The sequence below is a fragment of the Grampus griseus genome (assembly GCF_964374135.1).
Source record: "Grampus griseus genome assembly, chromosome: 5".
In the NCBI taxonomy this organism is placed as follows: Eukaryota; Metazoa; Chordata; class Mammalia; order Artiodactyla; family Delphinidae; genus Grampus; species Grampus griseus.
The window spans coordinates 46751697-46758599 of record NC_138998.1 but is presented as its reverse complement, the minus strand read 5'-3'; positions in this window follow the sequence as shown (position 1 = coordinate 46758599).

Below are 6903 nucleotides of genomic sequence, written 5' to 3'. Positions count from 1 at the left end.
GAGTTTATTAATTAATTTATTTATTTTTGCTGTGTTGCGTCTTTCGTTTCTGTGTGAGGGCTTTTTCTAGTTGTGGCAAGCGGGGGCCACTCTTTATCGCGGTGCGCGGGCCTCTCACTATCGCAGCCTCTCTTGTCGCGGAGCACAGGCTCCAGATGCGCAGGCTCAGTAGTTGTGGCTCACAGGCCCAGTTGCTCCGCGGCATGTGGGATCCTCCCAGACCAGGGCTCGAACCCGTGTTCCCTGCATTGGCAGGCAGATTCTCAACCACTGCGCCACCAGGAAAGCCCTCGCCAAACCATTTTTTTAAATGCTCAAATTAAAACAAACAACTACTCAGATGTATCCTTAGGGTAGTAAGCACATCACAGTCTTTCATTCATGTTTTCATTCACTCCATAAATATTTATTGAGCTCATAACTATGTGCCTGGTATACTTCAGGAATTAGAGATGCCCCATGGATAGAGATCAACCTTAGAGTAGTGATGGGAGATTTGATGTATTTAATCTCATAATTGATAAAGAAGACGGACCAGTCATTTGTTCCTTAATGTCTCTCTGCTGAAATCTGAAAAGCACTTCAGCACAAAGTGGTGGGTGACACCAACAAAAATGCACTGGCAAGAGGAGTTAAGCTACACATGAGTGAAGCTGACCAGACATAAGGGAAATTGAGCCTTCATTGTCAGGGGGAAAATAACTGAATGACGGGAAGTGCCACCAGGGGGAGAGTAACCGTCACTCACATTTATTTGGTTTTGCCAAGAAGGATATGAGCCCAATACAGCCAGCTAATGTGATTTTTTTCAGGAAAACTAAAAATCCATGTTTTATATGAAATCATCCAATATTTGAAAGTTGGCAACTAATTAAAATTGTTTTATAGCATTGTGGAAGCCAAAACTATGTCAGCCAATTCGAACACATTTGTGGCTAGATTTGGCCAAAATCCTGCCATTTATACCCTCTAGTTTATAGTAGTTTTACATAATGATATTTTCCACATGAATTATCTCATTTAATGCTTACACATATTTCTCTGATGTGGGTAACAGTATTCTTATTTTATATTTGAGAAAACTGAAGCTGAGAAACTTAACTCTTGCTCGGGCTTAAGCAGCCAGTAAAGATAAGAACCAAGATTCAAACCTAGAACCTTCTGGCTTCTCTTTCTATTTTAGATGGTGGGAGAAACGGTAGAGAAAAAAATTTTTTAACTTGCCCTAAAGCCTTTCGTTAATACACAACAGAGCACATACTTGAATTCAATTTGTATGACACTGTCTTCCTCGCCTTTATTTAACTGAATAGGTGTGCTTAACTTTAGTCTCAAATAAAAGAAGCATTTCAATTTTGTTTATTTAAAAAAACAGGTATAGTTGTGCAAGTAATGGTTGAATTGTCATCATATGTGGTTTTGGGTTTTGCCTTTAAGACAGTTAAGCAAAATCAGTGATACCAAGTCTTATACTATAAAAATAAACTTTCATCTGTGTCCCTTTCACCCTTCCAGAACCACCTCATCAACCAGGAGGCCCATTCATCTTCCAACCTGAATGCTGAAATGTACTGATGAAACTGGTGAATCTGTGAAAATACAGGACTCCAAGATAAGACTTTGGATAAAAAAACATAATTGGAAGAGTGAAGAGTACTTAGAAATCTTTCTTTCCACAGGTCTAAGTCCCAGAACAATATTCACACAGAATTGTGTAAATAACTTTATTGTTTTCTAAAAGTTATTGTAATTACACAATAAATATTTCAAACGGTATAATACAGAAAAAGGTATATATATTACAGAAAAAAGTATTCCATCCCTGTGCTCTAGTCTTCCAGGCTCCCTGCTAAAAAACATCATTGTTACCAGCTTTTTTCTGTATCATATGTCTCACTTCTTTCAGAGACTTACCCTGACCACTTGTTTTAAAATTTCAGTCCACCTAGTACTCTCAAGCCCTACCACATCATGCTCTTTTTTTCTCTTACCATAGCTTTTACTCCTTGTTAGCAATTCACTTATTAATTATAAAAGTTAACATTGATGTCATGCCTACTGCTTTATTTTTGTTCACATGTGCTTGGTGTGTCTGTACCCATTTATTTACCTTCATATTATTCTAGAGTCTTGTTTTCCAAGCTAAGGTGGGTGTGTACTCCAGTTTTTCTAAGTGAAAACTGTATAAACATAATTTTATATAATCTAGAGGATCTTCTTTAGACAGTGCATATAATAAAAAATATAATGAATTTCTTCATTTGGTATATATTGACTCACCAGTATGAGTGGTGATGGAATTGATACGATTCTGCTTTCTCCGAATTTTTCTCATTCCTCTTTTCACCTGATTTTACTTGGCTGTATTTTTAGTCTTAAATTCTAAATTACAGCATTCTAAACTCCAGCATTTATCTTTATACACTTAAACGTATTTATAGAGATGTCATATTTGAACAATATGTTTTGACACAGATTTGTCCCTCCCATCCCACAAACTTTAATGAAGAAATAAGATCAAGATACTTATACTCCTCCAGCCTCTCTTCCCTTTCAGCTTTTGCTCGTTATGCTAAAATCTCAACATTTTTATCATGTAAAGTATCTATATATTTATCATATACCGTGTCACCATAATTCCCACATTTGTTTTAAACTTAGCCATAATTAAAATAGAACTAACACCCACTAGACGTCTTTTTTACCAGAGATTTTGCACGTATTACTTTGTTGCTCAAATTTATCTTCTAGAAGCTTCTTCAAAATATTTTACGGCTACTATATTCCCAGCAACTTTTGATTATTAAAAAGTTGTTTATTTTCCATCATAGGTTATTCTTAACAGTTTATGTATAAAATACTTGAGTCATATTTTTTGCCCTAGAACTTCATAGGCTTTGATAGCCATATGCTAGCAATAAATATTGCTGTGAAGTATCAAGCCAGACTGATTTTCCCCATCTCTTCATATGAGATCTCATGTCTTTTCTTACATCGCCAATAGTTTCCCCTCGCTTAAGGTCAATCCTAACTAGTACTTCTAGGGATAGAGTGTATTCATTCAATCTGTAGCAGCAGATCTTTCATTTCAGAGGAAAAACATATTGATTATACATGAATATTTTCTTTTCCATTTTTATATTTGTTTATTTTTTCCATTTCACTGTTTTCATTTTCCTCAAGTATATTCTCCATGTACGTGGTTGTCGCATCAGCAGATTCCATTCTCCCAATACCTGCGTTCAATGTGGTCTACATTTATATGATGTGAGGTTTAATTTTCATTTCCACCTTTTTCTGAGCTCTGCCAGCTTACTTTTTCATTTCCCTTTGTTGTCTTTTCATCTACTCCATGAACCCTTGTATCTCTGCATTGCACTCACAATTTATAGGGAACATTTTTTCATTATGTCCTTCGAATGCTTGCAAGAAATTCTGCATAATACTTTCATGGGCTCCGTAACAAAACTCTTTTGCTCTGTGTTTGTCTGCTTTTGTTTCTGTATTCCTTTTCTCCTTTCTCCTTCTTACAGAATTTGTACTAAAAAAGCTTTGAACAGTTTCATATTTTGTTTCCAAGATGAGGGAAGGTTTTTATATGCGCCAAGTTGTTTTAATGTAACAGATTGGTTTCTTGTGCACCTGTAATTTTTAGGGGGCTAGTATCAACTCGGGGCTAGAAAAATGATTTTAGCTATTAGGCTGCCTCCTTGGTCCAGAGTAAGACTCCATATGACACAAGTCATGGGATATGTGTATATGTGAGGGTAGGGTCAGCCTCCCTTTAGCTTGCAAGGCCGCTTACAGTCCAGAGATTCCCCTCTATTCTAGAGAAGACTTGAAAAGATAATATGTCTGCGCACTTCTTGGTTTTATCCCATTTTCCTGCCACTTTGTGATGTCAGGTGGGGTTCAAGAAAGCTCCTGCAGCCTGCCCACACACCCGACTCTTGTATTTCAACAAAGGGTCATTAGGTTGGCTCCTCTGTGTATGCCATGGAGAAACAGCTGCTCTGCTGACCCCACTCAAGAGCTGTAGGGGCCCAACATCCTTTATGCATGTCTTTTCATTGAACTTGACAGTTCTTCAGTTATCATGATTGTTATTATGATAATAATAAATAATACTATTTAGTTCAAGAAAGTTTTGCAGTTTTAAACCAAGATCATGTTTTTTTTCCTTCTGTCTCTCATTTTTCTTACAGATTTCACTGGGCTGAAAATTGATGAGGACATAAAACTCTTTAGCTGATATAATTAGGTACCTCCAACACACAATTCGAGGTAGTTTTACAAAAGTTAGCCAGTTACTTAAAAATTTGCTCCTTTAGTCAAGACTATGTGTAAATTATTCTTTGTTTTTGTTTACTCCCCAGTAGACTATTTCCTTTATAACTCTACCGGAGTGTGTACTTTCATGTTATTAAAGCCACATTTAAGAAGAAAGTGTTATAAACAATGCCCACTTAATTATATGCCCTGGCACCTGCCTTCAAAGTTTAGCTTAATTAGTGCCTGGACGAACAAGGTGACCCTGAAGGCATTGTTACCTTGCTGACACCTGGCTCCCATTTGGCCGGGGGGACACTGGCACCCTCCAGTCACTGGGTCACACTGTCCTGAGCCACAGGAACGCCGCTGGACACAGTCCTGCCTGTAGTGATCTTCAGGACAAGCTGCAGGAAGGAACAAAACAAAGCAGAGCAAAAGGAAACCAGATTTTCCTTATTAAAACGTTTTGCCGGTCAAGATTTTTAAAAACGTGTGAATACATGACCTTTTCTTTTAGTCAATAGGTTTCCCTGATTTGCCTTCAGTTTTCAGTTTAAAAGTTTACTTCAAAAAACCAAAGTAAAAAGGGACCTGTTCAAATTCTTGCTTACTTAGGGCAATTTTAGTTGATATCAGGAATTCCATCCAAATATATAGTGTCAGACATTTATATACGTATATGACGTAAATGACACAGACTCAGTCTTGCTTTACCACATGGTCGTCTTTGCCTGCGTATGTGTGTATGTGATAATCTTGAGTAAGTTTCCTCTTAAAGTCCACTCTAAAATTTTAGCTTACACTTCTATGCATTGATATAGGATCCATTATGCTCATATCTCCAAATATTTATTTATGTATTTATAAATCTATTGTGCATTTATTAAAAATCAACAAATCTGTTAAATTACTTTTAATAGATTATATCTATTTCATTCATACTATGAATATAAATTAAAAATTAATTTATTCATAAATTAACACATTTATTAATTTGCTTGCTTTGCTGCAATCTCACTCCACAATTTCACTGAGATGCTTATCAAAATATAGATACAACAGAGATAAAATAAATGTCTGTGAGAATCAAGTGAAGGGAAAATGTAGTAGCGGTGTATACATAAACGAATATCATAATTCTTTGAACTTGTAAGAGGTGGACGGCAAATATGGCTCTGACTTCCCTAGCCGTCAAAGCAAAGAAGGGAATCACAGCTTTCTGAAGACAAAACTACTCCCAATATTCAGGGAAACCGTAAATTTTGAAGATGCTCTGGCCTAAGGCAATTAAGAAATTTCTCCAACGATTTTCTTTGAAGAACAAACACAAAGGAGCCAGTTAGAACCTTCTTTGGGAGATGCTTATGGGTTGGCCTTCACTCAGAGATAACTTGGCCCTTGAGGCCTCAGAGGCAGTACCCGTTAGGTTTCAATTTTCTGCTACTTGGAGCCAGGACTTTATCTTATTCATCTTTTATCCTCAGAACAGCAGGGTACTGAAGCAGAGTAATTAAAATTACCCTCCTACAAAGAAGACAGAGTAACTACCTGCCTAAGGAAGATAAGCATTCTGGATATCTTTAGCGCATAACAATTTAGTGTTCTGCCTGATCACAAACTTCATTATCATTCTTCCAAATAAACGAATCTCAAGTTTACAATCACAGCCCTTCTATCTTTAAGATCTTCACTCTTTTGTGAAGTACAAGGTACAGAATAATGCACAAAAAGATTAATGCACACGGGCTTCCCTGGTGGTGCAGTGGTTGAGAGTCCGCCTGCCTATGCGGGGGACACGGGTTCATGCCCCGGTCCGGGAGGATCCCACATGCCGCGGAGCGGCTGGGCCCGTGAGCCATGGCCGCTGAGCCTGTGTGTCCGGAGCCTGTGCTCCGCAACGGGAGAGGCCACAACGGTGAGAGGCCCGCGAACCGCAAAAAAACAAAAACAAACAACAAGAAAACATTAATGCACAGATCAGTGAAGGATCACGAAGCAAACATCCTCATCGACAGCACTAGGTCAAAGAACACAGCATTGCCAGGACCACCTCCCCACCACGCCCTCTCCTACTCATTGCCTCATCATCATCTTACAAACTGTCTAAATAGTTAGAAAATGGCAGATCTGATGAAAGCAAAATGTATTTGCTAAGGATATCCCCATGATGTCTAAGCCAGTGCATTTGTAAGGAAACTTTAATTTACATCTGGTCCCTTGATGTCAATAGTTGTTTGTATGATTGGTGGTTAAGGTCTTCAGATTTTCAGGAAATGGTTACTTTTTGGTAACTAGAGGAACTACTTAATTTTGAACTGGGAAATTGCTGAGGATAAATGAAATTGTGGAACTTTGGACAATGAGTTTGATATTTTGTACACAGGAATCTCCAGTCTGCTCTGATGTTGCCAAACAGATTTTCTTATCCTGACTTGGGTCCAGCACTTCTGGGGGCAAGAGAGGATGTGACCAAAGGTCTCTCTCTGGCTGCCTTCACTGACTTCAGCTCTCAGTCAAATGCCTGCTGTAAGTACTCCTCAACCTAGAATACAGGTCAGTTGCTGATTGCTGTTACTGCAATAAATCAGTATGTAAAATAAATGCGACCACATTTACTCTCTAAGTGCAGTT